The 20,783-nt window shown below is 49.4% G+C and overlaps 1 pseudogene; it reads right to left on the bottom strand.

Annotated features, from left to right (window-relative positions):
• Positions 1 to 3,180: 3,180 nt before the first annotated feature.
• Positions 3,181 to 3,298, bottom strand: LOC126426438 (5S ribosomal RNA; annotated as a pseudogene).
• Positions 3,299 to 20,783: the final 17,485 nt, after the last annotated feature.

Genomic DNA, 20,783 nt, shown 5'->3' with positions numbered 1-20,783 from the left:
ACACTCAAATAATTGTAAAAACAAATGTTACATGACAAATTTAAACTTTCAAATGATTTATGCCTTAAATCTCGGTTTAAACTTAGGGGTCCTAGAGTCCCTATCTCGTTGCATATGTTACAATCACCTACGAAGTTAAGGGTTAAAAGCAGTTTCTCAAGAAAGCAATATCCGAATTTGCGTTTTGAAGGTAAATGTATTTAACTCCAGTGTGCTGTGTTAACTATTGGTGTGTCTTTGCGTAATTGCTGCCCAGTGTACTTAATGTGAACTTCATATCCTAAGTTCTTTTTCTGTTGAGCGTTACGTTGTTCTAAGTAATTAATTTCAGGTAACAAATGTTTCTTAACTATAGTGATTACATTACATCTTTACATACAGTAAACAATTACCTTAAAAATCCGTATTATTACGATGACACGACTTTCACTGTTGTACAATACGTACCAACATAACAAAAAGATGAGCAGGCACCAGCACAGCTACCTTTACCAAAATGTGAATATTCTGCGAAGGCATCCAAGCTACAAAGGATTCAAGTTTATGGACAAAACCAGCGAGGCTTTTGATGTGTATTTAAGTATTACCTACCATAGTCCAGTCGGCGTAAGAACATCCCTGACAGTTGCAATGGGCTGGGCGCTGCAGCTTCAGGCGCATACCTCAACCAGTCACGTACGCCATTTTGTAAACGTCTCCGTGGCAACGCGTCAGTTTTGTCACTGCTCTGTAGGCAGCTTTTGTTTTCGCCCGCAGCCGTTTGCACTTCGCAGCGGAAAGCTGGCAACAGCGCTAGTAGTTCTGAGAGGAATAATTATGCCAACTTTCCATAGGGTGTATAACTTAAGCAAGAAAGATTTTTCTCTCTCTCTTGTCCGCTTCTCAAACCTTCTTTCCGCTTTTAAAATAGCGTGCAGCGAATATGTTATCAAATTAAGTAGTCCACGCCAACATATTTTAAAACGCACCCTTAAGTAACAAAGTGTGAGGGCATACGTCTTACATTCATTCAGCTCAGTCTCCACTAGGAGCAGACAAATTACATCTGCATCTTTCATTAATTTAACGTAGTTGAAAGTGAGTTTGTAGCAAAGTGTGGCCGTAACCAATAATTAGGGTAACTGACAACAAAATAAAGATCGAAGACGGTACATAAAAACACGAAACTAAACGGAAAGAGTTCTGTTTTATGCAGTGGTGGTGCTGGCTTATTACACATGTCATACCAAGAACACAAATTCATTGTAGGTAGACACATTTAGGCCCCTGACAAAAATTGAATTCACATGCCTTTTGTAAAGTCGCTGGTCTGACATGCAAGGCAAAGAAGCCACCTAAGAGGCAAAATCACGCGTCACCAACTACTTATGTGGTCGTAGGTTAAGCAGCTTGTCGTTCATATAGGCAAATAAAATGCAGCAAACTCGAAGGTTCGTGGTCCTCCAATTTTTCCTAGTTTTTATTCTCTCTCTCTCTCTCTCTCTCTCTCTCTCTCTCTCTTCCTTCCTTCCTTTCTTTCTTTCTTTCTTTCTTTGAAGCGTAATGAGTACTTCCGAGATCAGTAACATATTAAACGATCGCGTTGGTAATGCACTGGTAGATCTATTCGACTTATAAATGAAGGTGACGGTGTTTAGAAAGTCCGTAAATAGTAACGTTTTCAACGACGATTTGATGATCTTTTACAATGACAAATATTTTTGTACCGAAAAAGGCATATATTACCTCTAACCCAGTCACCGAAAACCAAATGAAGGTCAAATACGAAACAAGAATCATGTGGTATAAAATTTTTGTACGGTGGTAGGATGGCGTGTAATGACCAACACACCAAAAATTCCCAACGTTAGGGTGTAAGCGTAGGTGTGGTCGAGTAATGGTAACCTTTTTTTGTGGTATTTCTTGAATAACTCTAAAACCGCGGCTTGTAGCGAAAATTGTAGTACAAAACTATACTACTTACATTTCATACAAAAAGGTCTTATGTATCTGTAGCACTATTATTTTCTCGCGTTGCAGGGGATGGAAAAGTCGCAAATTATTAAACATGGTGTTTTAACTGTATGAAAATACTGCTACTGTTAAATGATTTGGGTAACATCAAAATTATATGTGTGTAACGCGTCTAAGTGCAGCAGAGCCGTGTTAAGGGCTAAACTGTGTTCTGGGGGTGTAACGTGGTGGAGGCGATGGTGGTGTATGGTAGAAGCGCGAGGGAAGGTAGATCACCAGATTATGGTCAAGCAATTTCCTCATTGATAGGTCTGCAAACTGAAGAGCAATCAGCTGATTCTCTACTCCGTCCTCCCCACCACGACACAAGAAGGAACCACAGCGTGTTTCACAAGTTATACTCAACCTCCACATTGTGTAAACATGCCTAGAGATGATTATTTTCCGTGAAGTACACCAACACAACATGCAATACGGATATTAATTACTAATGATACTAAAGCAAGAAACGCATATGGACAGAACTGTATAAATTTGTGCACGTTGTTCTACGCTGCAAAGAGGGAAAATAGGTTCTTAGTCATCCTACTCGTAAGCTTTAACATTCTTCCGGAAAAGACATCTTTCCTTCCCTCCACGTACGATGCCCGCTTTTCAGTTTACGGACAGACTGTAGCTCAGCATTAACTGCCCAGTTCTCTTATGTGAGCAGGTCTCGTGTTTATGGAGTGGAGTTATTTTCAGTTTATTAAATAGGTATCTATTTGGAGTTAACAGCCGAAACTGTCAACTGTCTACCACACTGAAGAGCCTGCCCCACGTGTAACATACCGTCAATATGTATTCGACAATGTGGATTTCATAGTCTCCACTACGACTGGCTTAAGCACTTCTCAGGGCGTGAGGGTATCAAATGGATTATAGTAGCCTGAGCTCTCCCGACGTCTGAAGAGGCTTAAATCGGCTCACCTAACTTTATGGAACTTCAGATATTTCAACGTAAGTCAAGCAATGCATTAACTCCCCTCGCACAGGCCATGAAGGCCCAAAGGTACCGACCGACCGCCGTGTCATCCTCAACCGCAGGCGTCACTGGATGGGGATATGGAGGGCCACGTGGTCAGCACACTGCTCTCCCGGCCGTATGTCAGTTTGCGAGACCGGAGCCGCTACTTCTCAATCAAGTAGCTCCTCAGTTTGCCTCACAAGGGCTGAGTGCACCCCACTTGCCAACAGCACTCGGCAGAACGGATGGTCAGCCATCCAAGTGCTAGCCCAGCCCTACAGCGTGTAACTTCGGTGATCTGACGGGAACCGGTGTTATCACCGCGGCAAGACCGTTGGCCAGGCAATGCATTGCAGCAAATTATTTTTCTGGACTTGAACATGAACAGTCCCATTCACACCCAACTTGGAGGATACACCGTGGATGCATCGTAAATGGCTCCAGCCACACCAGCCCACTCTTCAATTGCCGGAAATTCGTGAACGGAAGTTTATGCAGTCTGCCAGTAACGCAGTTAGTTGTGAGACAAGTGCAGTAACTTTTTGATCATTCATTAGTTCACCACCCAGTGACTGTAACAGAATTACAAGAATTACAGAATTGCAACACGCTGTCAACGATAGACAGCAGCAAGGTGCCAAACTTACCCATCCAATCCCTTTCCCGTGAACACTAAAAAGCCACTGACAGTATCACACAAATTGCGCACTTATATGACATTGTTCATCGGTACGTATTTTACATAAAAGCTCACTTTCAAAAATGGCAGGCAAATTTGCATGCTTTTTTTATTTCTATTCTGTCATAGAGCCCATAATTTAGGAAGAGGATCGCTACGGTGATTGCAATGAATGCTTTATTACTGAGTATGTACCGCAGTCGCTAGTACTACGGTGCCTTTTAAATACTCTTTCCTCTAACGTGGTGAAGAAGTCAGTCATTTTGAATCTTTTTAGCATAGTGAGAAGACACGGTGCAATGCAGCTGAGACTGGGGAAACAGGAAATGTTGCTGACATTGGCGCTGTGCGCGAAGACCGGCGGGGGGGGGGGGGGGGGGGGGGTCCGCCGGCGAATTCGTGGAACTTGGAACTAGGCACTGGTTCAAATGGCTCTGAGCACTATGGGACTTAACATCTGAGGTCATCAGTCCCCTAGACTTAGAACTACTTGAACCTAACTAACCTAAGGACATCACACACATCCATGCCCGAGGTAGGATTCCAACCTGCGACCGTAGCGGTCGCGCGGGTCCAGACTGACGCGCCTAGACCCACTCGGCCACACCGGCCGGCCCACTAGGCACTGTTGGGGTTTATAAGCTCTGGTTGCACGTTATACCGGTACTTTGAGGGCAGGCGTGTCAATTAGCATCACATTAATTAAAATCGATGAAGAATTAAAAAGGGGAAAGTAATACGAAACTTTACTAACTGCACAGTATTACTAAGAAACAATATAATGAAAAGTAATAAAAAGCAAAGAGCAAGCGGGACAGAAAGATATAGGGGTGTGTTTGTTTTTTAATACATATAAAAGAACATGTAACACATTATTGAGCTATCTACTTTCAGTTATCGCGATCGGGCTAGTCGATGAAAAAGTGGTACGCGACTGCGAAATTCGTTAAGGAGATTATTTAAAGACTCTTCAAGCACCTTTAAAATACATTACGTGTGACGAAGTCATCAGAGACGTTTATTGTCGGGTGGAGTGAAAATGAATCCGACAACATAATTCGAACTTTCTGTTAGTTGGGAAAAATACTCTTGGGAAACTATTATGGTTGTGGAACCCACGAAATTTGTGCGCAACGGAAAGCTATAGTTTACGTAATTCTGCATTTTATAAAATGGTGAAACGCGTGTGCGCGGAACATTAATAATTCTGTCAGAGACAGCAAAGGACTTGGAAGAGCAGTTGAACGGAATGGATAGTGTCTTGAAAGGAGGATGTAAGATGAACATCAATAAAAGCAAAACGAGGATAATGGAATGTAGTCGAATTATGTCCGGTGATGCTGAGTGTATTAGATTAGGAAATAAGACACTTAAAGTAGTAAAGGAGTTTTGCTATTTGGGGAGCAAAATAACTGATGATGGTCGAAGTAGAGAGGATATAAAATGTAGACTGGCAATGGCAAGGGAAGCATTTCTGAAGAAAAGGAATTTGTTAACATGGAGTATAGATTGAAGTGTCAGGAAGTCATTTCTGAAAGTATTTGTATGGAGTGTAGCCATGTATGGAAGTGAAACGTGGACGATAAATAGTTTAGACAAGAAGAGAATAGAAGCTTTCGAAATGTGGTCCTACAGAAGAATGCTGAAGATTAGATGGGTAGATCACATAACTAATGAGGAGGTGTTGAATAGGATTGGGGAGAAGAGGAGTTTGTGGCACAACTTGACTAGAAGAAGGGATCGGTTGGTAGGACATGTTCTGAGGCATCAATGGATCACCAATTTAGTACTGGAGGGCAGCGTGGAGGGTAAAAATCGTAGAGGGAGACCAAGAGATGAATACACTAAGCAGATTCAGAAGGATGTAGGTTGCAGTAGGTACTGGGAGATGAAGAAGCTTGCACAGGATAGAGTAGCATGGAGAGCTGCATCAAACCAGTCTCAGGACTTAAGACCACAACTACAAACAACATACGTAGTCTTGACTACAAGATAAAAAATATCCGTGGAAATTGTATGCAACATATCGTCATAATATTTAGCCAACCAATATTGTGGGACACTAAAAATGTAAATGCATGAAATTGTTCTTACAGCGGATGTATAATGTGTGAGTGCGACGAACTATATTGAGAAACTGAACATCCATTACGTACTCGCATGTTTATCTGCGAAAATGGTCCTTGTCGGTACATCAGCATAGTGTTCGAATAGAATCGCTGGAACATTGCAAACCATTCAGATTAATCGAACATCTAAATGCGCATAATGCTGGTACCACCAGGGGTGTTCTTTCTCCTGACCTCCATGGCAGTAATTGAATTAAGAGTCAGCCGGGAAATAGATTTAAATCAATTAACGACCTTTGAGCTAGCGTCACGAATTTTCAAACATCCACTGCCATGTATGAAGGCGAGTGACACCACGAGTGTTAACGTCGATCGAGGGGGTCTTTTTTTTTTTTGGGTTGGGTTTAAGGGCGCTCAACTGCTGAGGTCATTAGCGCCCAGTCACTGTCGTTTGAGCACATGGAATCCGTTAAAACTCAAGGGGATGGTGGGGGGGGATACCAGGAGGACCTGACAAAGATGCAGATAAAATAAGTAAAAAGGTTAAATGTCTTTGGACAAGCCAGTTAAAATTATAAAACGCAGAATACGAGCAGCTGCTCGAGCGTCATCAGCTAAAACATCCGGTAAAGTAGATGGCAGGGGCAGGACAACACGAAATTGACTAAAACGGGGACACAACAATAAAACATGGCGCACTGTTAATGCCTGATCACAATGGCACTGCGGGGCTGGGTCACCGGAGAGCAGGTAGCGGTGGCTAAACCGGCAATGCCCAATCCGCAACCTGGTCGGGAGGACCTCCTCGTGCCGAGATGGTCGGGAGGATGTTGTCCAAGCAGTTGGGAGTGGTTTTACTGCCCGGAGCTTGTTTCCTTGGAGGGATGACCAAGCATCCCACCACAACGACACAAGCCTCTTACATACATCCCCACGAACGTCAGATGACGGGACACAATGGGACGCTGGCCGAGGCAGGAGGACTGCAGCCTTGGCTGCAGCATCCGCAGCCCCATTCCCAGGCACTCCTACATGTCCGGGAACCCACAGAAAGCTGACAGAACCACCATTATCAGCGAAAGAATGGAGGGACTGCAGTATCCGTTGAATCAAGGGATGGACCGGATAGGGAGCTCCAAGGCTCTGAAGAGCACTGAGTGAGTCAGAGCAGAGTACATACGATGAATGGCGGTGGCGGCAGGCATACTGAACGGCCTGATGGAGAGCAAAAAGCTCGGCCGTAAAGCTGGAACATTGGTCGAGGAGCCAGTATTTAAAGGTGGCGGCCCCGATGACAAAGGCACAGCAGACACCATCGTCAGTTTTGGAGCCATCGGTGTAAATAAAGATGTGACCGGCAAGTCGAGCACGAAGTTCGACAAACCGTGAGCAATACACTGCAGCCGGAGTACCCTCCTTCGGGAGTGAGCTGAGGTCGAGATAAATATGAACCGGGGCGTGGAGCCAAGGTGGTGTCGGGCTCTCACCCTCTCTGAAGGTGGTAGGGAGGGCAAAATCCAATTGTCGAAGCAGGCGACGGAAGCGGACTCCGGGGGGGCAGCAGGGCAGACACATACAACCCGTACTGACAGTCGAGAGAATCGGCGAAGAAGGACTTTTAAGAGGGGTGGTCGGGCATAGACAACAGCTGGCAGGCATACCGACACAGCAGTACGTTGCGCCGGTAGGTCAATGGTAACTCGTCAGCTTCAGCATAAAGACTCTCGACAGGACTAGTGTAGAAGGCTCCGGTCACAAGACGTATCCCCCGATGGTGGATGGAGTTGAGCCGGCGTAAGAGGGATGGCCGAGCGGACGAGTAGACGAAGCTCCCATAATCCAGCTTCGATCGGACTATGGACCGTTACAAGCGAAGCAGGACAGTGCGATCGGCTCCCCAAGATGAACCGCTAAGAACTCTGAGGACATTAAGGGAACGTGTACAACGGGCCGCCAAATAAGAGACATGTGGAGACCAACACAGTTTCCTGTCCAACGTGAGCCCTAGAAACTTAGTTGTGTCCACGAATGGGAGAACAACGGGACCGAGATGTAAGGATGGCGGAAGTAACGCTTTATACCGCCAAAAGTTGATACAAACCGTCTTCTCTTCAGAGAACCGGAAGCCATTTGCCACGCTCCATGAGTAGAGGCTGTCTAGACAACGCTGAAGGCAGCGCTCCAGTAGGCATGTTCTCTGGGCACTGCAGTAGATCGCGAAGCCATCGAGAAAGAGAGAGCCGGAGACATGAGGTGGAATGCAATCCATAATTGGATTGATCGCGATGGCAAAAAGGGCTATGCTCAAGACGGAGCCCTGAGGCACTCCGTTCTCCTGGAGGAAGACGTCGGACAATACGGAACCCACACGTATCCTAAACTTTCGATCCGTTAAAAAGGAATCAATAAAAAGGGGCAGGCGACCGCGTAGGCCCCACCTGTGCATAGTGCGGAGGATACCTCCTCTCCAACAGGTATCATAAGCCTTCTCCAAGTCGAAGAACACGGCTACCGTTTGGCGCCGTCGCAAAAAGTTGTTTATGATGAATGACGACAAGGTCACAAGGTGGTCAACAGCGGAGCGGCGGCGACGAAAGCCGCATTGGTCATTAGTAAGTAGCCGCCGAGATTCAAGAATACAGACTAACCGAGCATTAACCATGTGCTCCATCACCTTACAGACACAGCTTGTAAGAGATATGGGGCGGTAACTAGAAGGAAGGTGTCTATCCTTCCCGGGTTTGGGTATAGGAACAACAATGGCGTCACGCCAACGCATGGGGACTTGACCTTCGGTCCAGACGCGATTGTAGGTACGAAGAAGGAAGTTTTTGCCCGCCAGAGAAAGGTGTGCCAGCATCTGAACGTGAATGGCATCTGGCCCCGGAGCAGAGGACCGGGACAGTGCAAGCGCACGTTCGAGTTCCCGCATAGTAAAGGGGGCATTATAAGTTTCCAGATTCAGCGAGTGGAAGGAAGGTCGCCGAGCCTCTTCTGCCTCTTTCCTGGAAAGGAAGGCAGGATGGTAATGGGCGGAGCTTGAAACCTCCGCGAAAAAGCGGCCAAAGGCGTTGGAGACAGCCACAGGATCAACAAGGACCTCATTACCTGAGGTCAGGCCAGGTACCGAGGAGTGGGCCTTAATGCCCGACAGCCGGTGCAGGCTACCCCAAACGACGGAAGAGGGAGTAAAACTGTTAAAGGAGCTGGTGAAGGAGGCCCAACAAGCTTTTTTGCTGTCTTTGATGACTCTACGGCATTGCGCTCGGAGTCGTTTGTATTCAATACAATTCGCCAACGTAGGATGGCGGCGAAAGGTGCGTAAAGCACGTCGTCGAGCACGGATAGCGTCCCTACAAGCCTCGTTCCACCAGGGGACGGAAATGAGACGTGAAGAAGAAGTAGTACGAGGAATGGAATGTTCGGCAGCATTGATGATAACAGCCGTGAGGTATTCGACCTGACTGTCACAACTGGGAAAATCGTGGTCCGGAAAGTTCGCCAGGGAGGAGTAAAGTCCCCAGTCAGCTTTCAGTATGTTCCAGCTCGAAGGACGTGGGGATGGGGTGTGGTGCAGGAGACGAACGACACAGGGGAAGTGGTCGCTCGAATAGGTGTCAGAAAGGACATACCACTCGAACCGACGGGCAAGAGTGGTAGAACAGATCGAGATGTCCAAGTGGGAGTAGGTACGAGTAGAGTCCAAGAGGAAAGTCGGGGCGCCGGTATTGAGGCAGACAAGATTGAGATGGTTGAAGACATCCGCCAAGAGTGAGTCTCTTTGACAGGATGCAGGAGAGCCCCAAAGGGGATGATGGGCATTGAAGTCGCCAAACAATAAAAACGGCGGGGGAAGCTGAACGATCAGGTGCATCATGTCAGCCCGACTAACAGCAGATGACGGTGGAGTGTAGATGGTACAAACTGAAAAAGTAAAAGCAGAAAGAGTAATGCGGACAGCTATTGCTTGGAGTTGGGTGGTCAATGGGATGGGATGGTAATAGACATCGTCCCGAACGAGCAACATGACCCCACCATGAGCTGGGATACCGTCCACAGGGGTGAGGTCATACTGCTCCGAGGTATAGTGGCTAAAGGCAATACGGTCAGTCGGGCGCAACTTGGTTTCCTGGAGACCAAGGACGAGCGGACAATGCAGGCGGAGGAGCAGTTGTAATTCCTCCCGTTTAGATCGAATACCTCTTATGTTCCAATGAAACAACGCCATCGCTAGTCAAAAAGTTGGTGGAACGAGACGGGGGAAGAGCTGGTCACCTCGACGGCCGCGGAGGGCCAGGTTGCAAGGGAACAACGTTACAACCGACGGGAGGCGGATCCGGTTCCATCGACTCGTCGCCAGCTGCGGCCGCTGTCCCTGGTTGTGTAGGAGGGGCAGCATCATTTGCCGACGAAAGGCCAGCTGAGTGCCTGGCAGCAGAGCGTCCCGGCGAAACTGAGGACGGCCGGGAGCAGCGACTCACGGATGGAGCGTCAGACGAAACACGCCGGGGTGGAGAGGGGGATAGAGACTTCTTCTTGGAGGCCTTCTTGGAAGGCCGAGGAGGCCTTCTTGGAAGGCCGAGGAGGCACAGGGATGGTGGGCTGGACCCGAAGAAGGTCCTCACGCGCGGGGTCCGTTTTGGAACGCCGGACTTCGGAAGCTGGGGTCCGGAACGTTTCCCCCAAAAAATGGCTCTGAGCACTATGCGACTCAACTGCTGAGGTCATTAGTCCCCCAGAACTTAGAACTAGTTAAACCTAACTAACCTAAGGACATCACAAACATCCATGCCCGAGGCAGGATTCGAACCTGCGACCGTAGCGGTCTTGCGGTTCCAGACTGCAGCGCCTTTAACCGCACGGCCACTTCGGCCGGCAACGTTTCCCCGATGGACGCCTGAGAAGAGGATCACTTCTCAGGTGGCGTGGGGGGAGGAGGAGGAGGAAGGGTGGCCCCTGGGGCAGAGGGGGTGGGGGCCACGGTGGAGGAGGATTTGGAAGGGAGGGATTTGGGAGGTGGAGGCAGAGCCCCCTGATGGGCGGAGGAGGCGGAGGGGGGACAGGATAGGGGTGAGGATACCGCGGAAGGAGTGGACACAACTGAGGCAAACGAAGTGGTCAATGGCACGGGATGGAGGCGGTCGTACTTCTTCCTGGCCTCAGAATAAGAGAGCCGATCCAAAGTTTTGATGTCTTGTATCTTCTTCTCCTTCTGTTATGCGGGGCAGTCTGAGGATCTAGGCGAGTGGACGCCAGGACAATTAATGCACCGAGGTGGTGGGGTGCATGTACGTTCCTCACGAAGAGGACGTCCACAATCGCCGCAAAGGGGCTCAGCCTCACACCGTGACGACATGTGCCCAAAGCGCAAACACCTAAAACAGCGCATAGGAGGCGGGACGTAAGGTCGCATGTCACACCGGTAGCACATCACCTTGACCTTCTCCGGGAGAACGTCCCCCTCGAAGGCGAGGATAAAAGCCCCGGTGTCGATGCGATGGTCTTTGGGGCCGCGCTGGACTCGCCGGACGAAATGCACGCCTCGGTGCTCCAGGTTGGCCCTGAGCTCCTCATCAGATTGTAGGTAATGATGAAAAATAACCCCCTGCGTCCTATTTAGTGCCAGATGTGGGACAATGGATACTGGGATGTCCCCTAGGCGGTCGCACGCCTGGAGCGCCGCCGACTGTGTGGCGGAGGTGGTCTTAAGAAGAACGGACCCTGAACGCATCTTGCTGAGAGCCCCGATTTCCCCGAAGATGTCCTCAATGTGCTGAACAAAGAACATGGGCTTGGAGGTGGTGAATGTCCCCCCATTGGTTCGAGAACAGACCAAATAGCGGGGGAAGTACTTCGCCCCAAGCCGGCGGGCCTGTCCCTCCTCCCATGGAGTGGCCAAGGGGGAAAGGGCAGGAGAACCAGAACTAGAATCTGTACCTTTTCTTTTGAAAGACTCGGCCGTAGAGCGACCTGATACGTGTTGACGTTTCATCTGCGAAACGTCTCCCCACGGGCGCCACCCAGCCGCAGCAAGGGCCACCTGGCAGGATGACCATTGCTGGGAGTCCTGATGCCCCAAGGAGACGGGCATCTACTCCTTGGCCGACGTGGGGAGGGTGCAGCTCAGGTATCGGCAGTACGATCCCTGTGTTGTCAGGGGGCTACAACCTAGAGGGTACATGACGACCCCACCACAACGGGCTGGCTACCGTGCTGGATTTCTGGTGCCATGGAAAGTCCATCATGATGGCTGGTGCAGATGGAGATGCACTATGGGCGTAACTTGGACAACCCATCAGGCGTTTAGGCCCAATTTGAGGAATAGTGGGTATGGTTACAACGCCGGTGCAATGCTGAGTGCCAAGGTATTAGTGCACTTAGGACCAGTGGTACACCACGTAAGGTGTCCTTCCCCAAAAGGCTCGTACTGCTGTAGAATTTTGAAAAATGTAGGTCAAACCCCAAGGGGGACCATCACATGGAAGGCCGAAACGGTTGAAACTCCTTTTAGTCGCCTCGTACGACAGGCAGGAATGCCTCGGGCCTATTCTTACCCCGGACCCGCAGGGGGGTCGAGGGGGTTCGTCGTGATTGTATTGAATGACATTGAGCGGTTACAACGTGGAACACCGAGGACCATGGTCCCACGGAAAGAAAGTTAGGTCTGTTTCTGCACGATTTTGCAGAGCGCTTTGGAGATAGCCATCGGCCGCTTTCGAAAACACGAGGCTCACTAAATAATGGGCTACCCTCGCGAGGAGAATTTCTCTCATTTCCGAAGCCCTCAGATGCGAGGCTATTGCCAAGGGCCCTAAGGCACGGGACTTCAGCGTTTGCACGCGACGTCACGAGCACAGAGCGAGGGCAGACGTTTTTTTAGTAGCAGGCTTGCCATCTGAAGACGACGACGTTTTTGGCGGGACTCTATTCTGGAGGGAAATCTCGCTATTGAGCAGCAGTTTTTCTGTTGTCAAGAGACACTGGTCGGCGTAGACCAGAGAAGCACGAGAGAGATTTTGGGAGAGATTCAGAGGTTCGGTTGTGGACTTCAGTTGAGGTGCACAGCAGCGCAGCTCATGCGGGCGAGCAGAGGATACAGCTGCAGCTATTGCGACATACCCTCGTCTTCTCTGCAGAGCCACATCACGTCAGCGCCGATCATCATGGCACACGAGAATTCACGGTGAGCACTGCAGGCAGCATGGGTGAGATAGGTCAATTTGTCCCGCACTTGAGGGATTCTATGCGATTGCCAGTCTCAGGATCGGAGTACATGTGTTGAGCGCATGAGTTTCGTTAGCAGTCACCAAGCTTCCAGCCGCCGTTTCTGTCAGGAATTCGTGGGGTGAACGTAAGCGTCGGATTGCGTTTTAGCTACGTGAGGCTACATGGGAGACTGGTAATCATTAGCTTCACACGGATAGCGCTGTCATTGTTTCTCTGATTCTGTGTCTGTTCTAGCTTTATTGGAATAAAGCTGTGTATTTAAACGAAAAATTGTTTTTGATGGAAATTTTCGTATCACATTATTCATTAGGCAAATTCCACACTTTAGGATTTTTGCTCGGGACGCTGTAAAAATCGCGTTATCCACCTGTATTTACGCAAGTGCAAATTAATAGGGTAGACCTTAAAGAAGTGGCCTCCCCACAATTAGTTTTCTGGACGGGGAACACACAACCACGAAGAGCGAATTCTGCGACTTAACAACTGCAAGTGAGTACGGATTTAACTCGTTCACCGTGCTCAACGAGCTGAGTTCGGGCTGCCTGGTGGCTCTGAGCTGTGTGCCCGACGAAAAATGCTTGACATCGGTTTTGGCAACAATCGGGGGACTCTTCGAAGTGTTTTTAGTTTTACACCAGCCGCTTTGGTTTTTGACAACAATAATTAAGGAGACGAAGAAATATGCTTAGCAATTTGGAAATACACTTGTGGGTACACTGAAACAAAGATCGCATGTGCATTGATGGGTACCAACCAACAATTGAGATTTCCATCCTTTGTTCGTAGTGCAGTTCCTACAAGGCATGGTTCAGAGACCCGATTTTGAAATATATTACTCAAGGAAAGAAATCCGTGAAACGTCAGATTTCCTGTCAAAATAAATGAACTGTAACGTGCTAATTTGCGTAGTACACATTCCACCTGCAAAAAACTTCGAATTGCTGATAACTCCCAATCGCAACAACTACTTGGTTTGACGACGCAAGGAACAGCCTCCATCGCATAAACAGGAACTTAATTAAGTTTTTTGTCTGCTCACAGAAGAGAATTGGGCAGAAAGCTGCCGCACGGGATGACAAAGAATCGATTACCGCTCTTGCACTGTAGAATAGTGTGCGGGGATGTAAGTAGATACCGTCCATACACGTTTCTTGCGTTAGTATCTGTATTCCATGTAGTGTTAACGCGCTTTGTCGAAATTAAACATTACCTGTGCATAACTGCTCGCCGTGTGACGAGTGAGTCATAAGGCGCTCTGCGGAGGATCGGCGTGACATTGTGAAACGCCCCGTAGTCACTTCTTGTGATGTGGAGGAGTAGATACGGTGGGGAATCACCTCCTGGCTCTTCAGTTTGCAAACCTGTATATTAGAGAATTGCGTGGCCACAATCCGACGACGTACCCTCTGTCGCTCTTGGGCCATCCGTCGGCAACCCTCACCCCGTTACATCACCAGAACACGATTCTGCTGCATTTAGATGTGGTACACGTACTTGATATTTAATGTTAATTCATTTAACAATCATAAATAATTTTATACCATCAAGACAGTGTTTTTAATAACCTGCGATTTCTCGATCACCGGGACTGCGGAGACTACAAGTCCTAGAGAGAAAAATGAATAGAACCTTTTTTGTAGGCAATTTAATGTGGTTTAATTGTTTACTGAGGGCCATTTTTGCCAGAAGACGCAGTTCTCGAGATACTCAAGGAAAACACAACAACTGTTCAAAAATTTGCGACTGCACGACTTTCTCGCACAAGTTTTCTTTCTCTGACTGAACTACTCTACTAAAAATGTGATCGGGAAATACATGGAAGCCATCATCTCGTAAAAAAGACCTTGGGTGCGAACATTTCAATGGCGCAGACTGCATCACGTTAGAAGTCTTTGGTTGGTTGGTTTGTTGGGTTGGTTGGTTGGTGGTTTGAAGATTAATGGGACCAAACTGCAGAGGTCATCGGTCACTTGTTTCATAAACACACAGAGCACAGGGAAACCATCCATTAGTCATTCGAAGCACAAGATAAAAATTCCAGGGGAAGAAAATCCCCAAGGACAATAATAAAGAAACATGGAAAACGGAGCCACAGCAACAAAAACAACACAGAGAAGAAAGGCAGAAGGAATTAAAACTGCACAGCAGAGGACTGTGGCTGGCTGATCACGAAAATAATAGGATGAGCCAGCCACTCTGCAACACGTTAAAACCTCCAGCCTAAAAGATTAGGGTGGAGTCGAATTACAACACAAAACAAAGTAAAAGATACAGCACAAAAGAGGGTGACGCAATAAAATTAGAGGGACCTATAAAAGCCACTTGCTCGAAGAAAACCTAAAACACAATCTGCCATAGAGACATCGTCAGCTAAAAGACACGATAAATCACCCAGGAGGTTAAAAGTTCGCCTGAGGGCGGTTGAAAGAGGACATTCCAACAATATATGGACCACCGTCATGTTCGCACCACAGCGACAATGAGGGGAGTCCTCTCGACGCAGCAGATGACCATGCGTCAGCCAAGAGTGGCCAATGCGGAGCCTGCAGAGAATAACAGAATCCCTGCGAGAGGCCCGCATGGAGGAACCCCACACGGTCGTGGTCTCTTTTACACGCCGCAGCTTGTTGGGTACAGACAGAGTACGCCATTCGTCTGCCCACATCCCAAGGACCCGACGGCGTAACACCGATCGGAGATCAGTTGGCGGGAGGCCGATCTCCAACGGCAGTTTGCGGGTGGCTTCTTTAGCTAACTTGTCGGCGTGTTCGTTCCCAGCTATCCCAACGTGTCCCGGGGTCCATATGAACGCCATTGAACGTCCACACTGTTCAAGAGCATGAACGGTCTCCTGGATGGCAACAACAATGGGATGGCGTGGGTAGCACTGGTCAAGAGCCTGTAGACTACTGAGAGAGTCACTGCAAATGACAAAAGACTCGCCAGTGCTGGTACGAATACGCTCAAGGGCACGAAAAATGGCTGTTAGCTCTGCGGTGTAAACACTGCAGCCTGCCGGCAAGGAGCGCTGGTCTACATAGGCCACATGAGCATAAGCGTACCCCACACGGCCATCAACCATCGAGCCATCTGTATAGATAACCTCCAAGTCATGGAATGCGCCTAGGAGAGCAAGGAATTGGCGGCGCAAGACTGCAAGAGGAACTGAATCTTTTGGCCATCGGGAAAGTTCCAGCCGAAGCTGCGGCCGACGAATACACCAAGGTGGTGTATGTGGGCGGACCTGGAAAGCAGATGGAAGAGGCAAACACTCGAGTTCACTAAGGAGTGACCTAACATAGATCCCAATTGTATGGCCTGATCGCGGTCGCCGGTGTGGCATATGGACTGAAGCATTACCGAAAAGGAGACGGTAGTTAGGGTGACGGGGCGAACAACGGACATGGGCAGCATAGTTGGCTAACAGTTGTTGACGCCAAATACGAAGCGGAGGAACCCCAGCCTCAGCAAGGAGGCTGTTAACAGGGCTGGTGCGGAATGCTCTTGTCGCCTGTCGAACCCCACAGTGGTGAACGGGGTCCAGCAGTTGCAACGCTGAGGGCGACGCTGAGTCATACTCCACACTCCCGTAATCCAGTCGGGACAGCACGAGGGCTTTGTAGAGCTGCAGCAGAGTATTACGATCTGCACCCCAAGTTGTGTTGCTGAGGCAGCAGAGGGCATTCAGATGCTGCCAGCACTGACACTTGAGTTGACGAATATGTGGAAGCCAAGTAAGCCGGGCATCGAACACCAATACCAGAAAATGGTAAGTGTCAACAACCCTGAGCATGGCATCCTGAAGATAGAGCTCAGGGTGGGGATGGGCAGTTCGACGCCAACAAAAGTGCATAACACAAGTCTTCGCAGGAGAAAATTGAAACCCAAGGGCTAGGGCCCACGCCTGCGCCTTGCGTATGGCTCCCTGCAACCTACGTTCTGCAACACTAATGGTGGAGGAGCTGAAAAAGATGCAAAAATCGTCAGCATATAACGTGGGTGAGACAGACGACCCTACTGCTGCTGCAAGTCCATCAATGGCCACAAGGAAAAGCGGCACGCTCAATACAGAGCCCTGTGGAACGCCGTTCTCCTGGATATGAAGTGGACTGTGGGATGTGCCAGTTAAAACGCGGAATGTCCGAACAGATAAAAAATTCTGAATAAAAATGGGGAGAGCGCCCCGGAGACCCCGCCCGTGCATCGTGGCGAGAATATGGTGCCGCCACGTCGTGTCTTATGCTCTGGAGAGGTCGAAAAAGACGGAGACGAGGTGTTGGCGCCTGGAAAAAGCAGTGCGGATTGCAGACTCAAGGAAGACCGAAGTATCGGCGGTGGAACGGCCCTGATGGAAGCCGCTCTGGCATGGAGGCAGAAGACCCGGAGACTCGAGCAGCCAACACAGCCGTCGACTCGCCATACGTTCCAGTAGCTTGCACAGAGTATTTGTCAAGCTGATGGGCCGATAGCTATCCACATAAAGTGGGTCCTTACCAGGCTTCAACACCGGAATGATGGTACTTTCTCGCCACTGCGACGGAAAGACAATCGCCCCATATGCAGTTGAAGATGGCAAGAACACATCGCAGACAGTCTGGGGACAGGTGTTTGAGCATCTGATTGTGGACGCCATCTGGCCCAGAGGCTGTATTGGGGCACTGTGCCAGGGCGCTTCGGAGTTACCACAAACTAAATGGGGCGTTATACGCCTCAGGGTGGCGAGAAGCAAAAGAAAGCCGTTTGCCTTCCTCCTGGCGTTTTAGCTCGCGAAACGCGGGCGGGTAATTCCCCGACGCAGAGGCCCGAACGTGGTGCTGTGTGAAATGCTCGGCGATTGCATTGGGATCGGTGGATAGCGCCCCGTTGATGGTAAGCCCTGGGACACCTGTAGAGTGCTGCAAACCAAAGATGCGCCCAATCTTCATCCACTCCTGGGAGGGTGAAGTACAGGAATCAATGGTGGAAACGTACCTCTCCCAGCACTCCTGTTTCCACCTTTTGATGAGTCACCGTACCTGAGCACGGAGACGTTTGAATAAAATGAGGTTCTCCAAAGACGGGTGCCTCTTATGTCGCTGATGAGCCCGCCGACGTTCTTTAATGTCTTCAGCGACCTCCGTAGACCACCAAGGCACTGACTTTCGCCGGGGGCACCCTAACGAACGAGGAATGGTACGTTCCGCAGCAGAAACAATCGCTGCAGTCAGTGTCTCAACCGCCACATTGATGGTACCGTGGGGGAGAGATTCAACAGTGGCAGCAGAGGAGAATGTTTCCCAGTTTGCCTTTCTAAATGCCCATCTTGGCAAGCGTTCATGGGAGCGACGCTGGGGTAGTGAAAGGAAGATGGGAAAATGGTCGCTACCACACAAGTCGTCTTGGACTCTCCAGTGGACCAATGGTACAAGCCCTGGGCTGCACAACGACAGATCTATGGCCGAGAATGTGCCATGCGCTACACTGAAATGTGTGGCGGCGCCAGTGTTTAAGAGGCAGAGGTCGAGCTGGGGATGAGATTCTCGACATCTCTGCCTCGGCCAGTAATCTACGTTTCACCCCACAGGGGACTGTGGGCGTTAAAATCCCCCAGGAGAAGAAAAGGCGTGGGAAGTTGGGTGACTAGTGCAGCCAATTCGGTCAGGGTGACTGTACCACCTGGAGGGAGATAGACACTGCAGACGGTTATCTCCTGGGTAGACCTTACGCGGACAGCCACAGCTTCCAATGATGTTTGAAGGGGCAGAGGAGCACTATATACAGAGGTAAGGACATATACACAGGCTCCACCTGACACACTATTGTAAGTGCTACGGTTGCAGTAATAACCCTTGTATCCACGAAGGACAGGGATCCGCATTGCCGGGAACCAGGTTTCCTGGAGGACAATGCATAAAGCAGGTGTCATGCTTAGAACCTGACGTACCTCAGGTAAATGGCTAAAATAATCTCCACAATTCCACTGGAGGATTGTATAAGGCGTGTCCTGTAGGGGCATGCAGGCACTGGAAAGGCAAATTACCTCGCAGGGTCACATGCTGCCACTGACTGAGTGATGGACATCGCTACGTCCATAGTTTCTGAGGAGACAGCGAGATCCAGGTCATCAGGGGACACAAAGAGCTCGACCTCATCCTCAGAGGCTGAACTGACAGGAAGGGGTGGTGCAGGAACCACTGGGTCCTTATCCTTCTTAGAGAGCTTCCTCTTCTCTCTCGTCTTTGGGAAGAGGGTTTGCATGCTGGGAGGGCCCTCCTGACGCATTATCAGGAACAGACGAAGAGCATGAAGGCCTTTGACCAGCAGCTGGAGGCTTCTTCAGCCACTGGCTAGTGTCTTGTGAGACACTGGAGAAGTCCTTGGAAGGGACTCCCCCAAGGAATCCCATCCGAACAAGTGAGGCCGGAGGAGGCTGTTGTGTCTCTGGCTGAGCAGCTGGAGAGGGCTGTCGCCTCTCCGGCTGAGAGGTGGGGACTGACGTCCCCGGTTGTTTGGGGCGCACTGCTCCCAAACTGGGTGTTTTGGGAGAAGTGGAAGAGAGAGTGGCCCCCACCAGTGGTGGGGCAGGGGTAATGTGACTGTTTTGTTGGCCAACCGTGAAAGTAGTCCTTGCAGGAACTGGTGGCGGCAGTGTGACAGTAGCATAACTCCTGAACATAGGTGTGGGGTTGAGTCGTTCTAGCTTCTTCTTTGCCTCTTGGTAAGTTAAACGGTCCAGGGTCTTAATTTCTTGTATCTTCCACTCTCGTTGGTAGACTGCACAGTCTGGTGAGCAGGGAGAATGATGCTCCAAACAGTTAACGCAGGTGGGAGGCGGATCACATGGAGCATTAGGATGCGAAGGTCGTCCACAATCACGACACATGAGGCTGGCAGTGCACCTGGAGGACGTGTGTCCTAATTTCTAGCACTGGAAGCATCGCATAGGGGGTGGGCCGTTGGGCTTGACATCGCAGCAGTAGATCATGACCTTGACCTTCTCAGGCAAGCAGTCGCCCTCAAAGGCCAGGATGAAGGCACTGGTAGCGACCCTATTATCCTTCGGCCCCCTAAAGACACGAGGGACAAAGTGTACACCTCTGCATGCCAGGTTCTCACGTAGCTCGTCATCACACTGTAGCAGAAGATCTTTATGAAAAATAATCCCCTGGACCTAATTTAAGGACTTATGGGGAGTGACGGTAACAGGGATGTCACTGAGCTTCTCACAGGCGAGTAATGCCCGGGACTGTGCAGATGAAGCTGCTTGTATCAGAATGGCCCTGCTCCTCATTTTGTAAAGAGATGCCCCTTCCCCAAACTTATCTTCGAGATTGGTGGTGGTGGTGGTGGTTGTTGTCGGGATGTTTAAGGGGAACTAAACAGCTAAGGTCATCGGTCCCCCATTCCAAAAACAGGCGAGACGAAAATTTGCGGAGCAGGCAAAACCCCAAGGGGAAGGAGACTCCCCCCAGGCACTGAAAGAACACAAAGGCGGCAATGAACAATACAGACAAAAAGAGTACACATGAACACCAGAAAGAAACAGAAGAAAAGAAGATGGCTGGAGACTGGTTGACTGACCATGACAACAAATAAAAGGAAAGAGTCAACCATCCGACTACACACCAAAATCTGCAACAGATTATGAGAGACTCGAGGACAAGAGACACAGAAAGGGAAAGGTGCAGGACCTCCCTAATTGGAACCATAAAAAGGACTACCGTGGATAAAATTTAAAACGTCATCTGTCATGGAGGCATCGTCGCATAAAACCAAAGGCAAAGTGCCTGGGAGATTAAAAGACTGCCGGAGGGTGCGCAGTCGGGGACACTCCAACAAAATGTGGGTGACCGTCAGCAGGGACCCACAC

Source organism: Schistocerca serialis, chromosome 1, assembly GCF_023864345.2.
Source record: "Schistocerca serialis cubense isolate TAMUIC-IGC-003099 chromosome 1, iqSchSeri2.2, whole genome shotgun sequence".
NCBI lineage: Eukaryota > Metazoa > Arthropoda > Insecta > Orthoptera > Acrididae > Schistocerca > Schistocerca serialis.
This window is presented reverse-complemented; position numbering and strand designations above follow the sequence as displayed.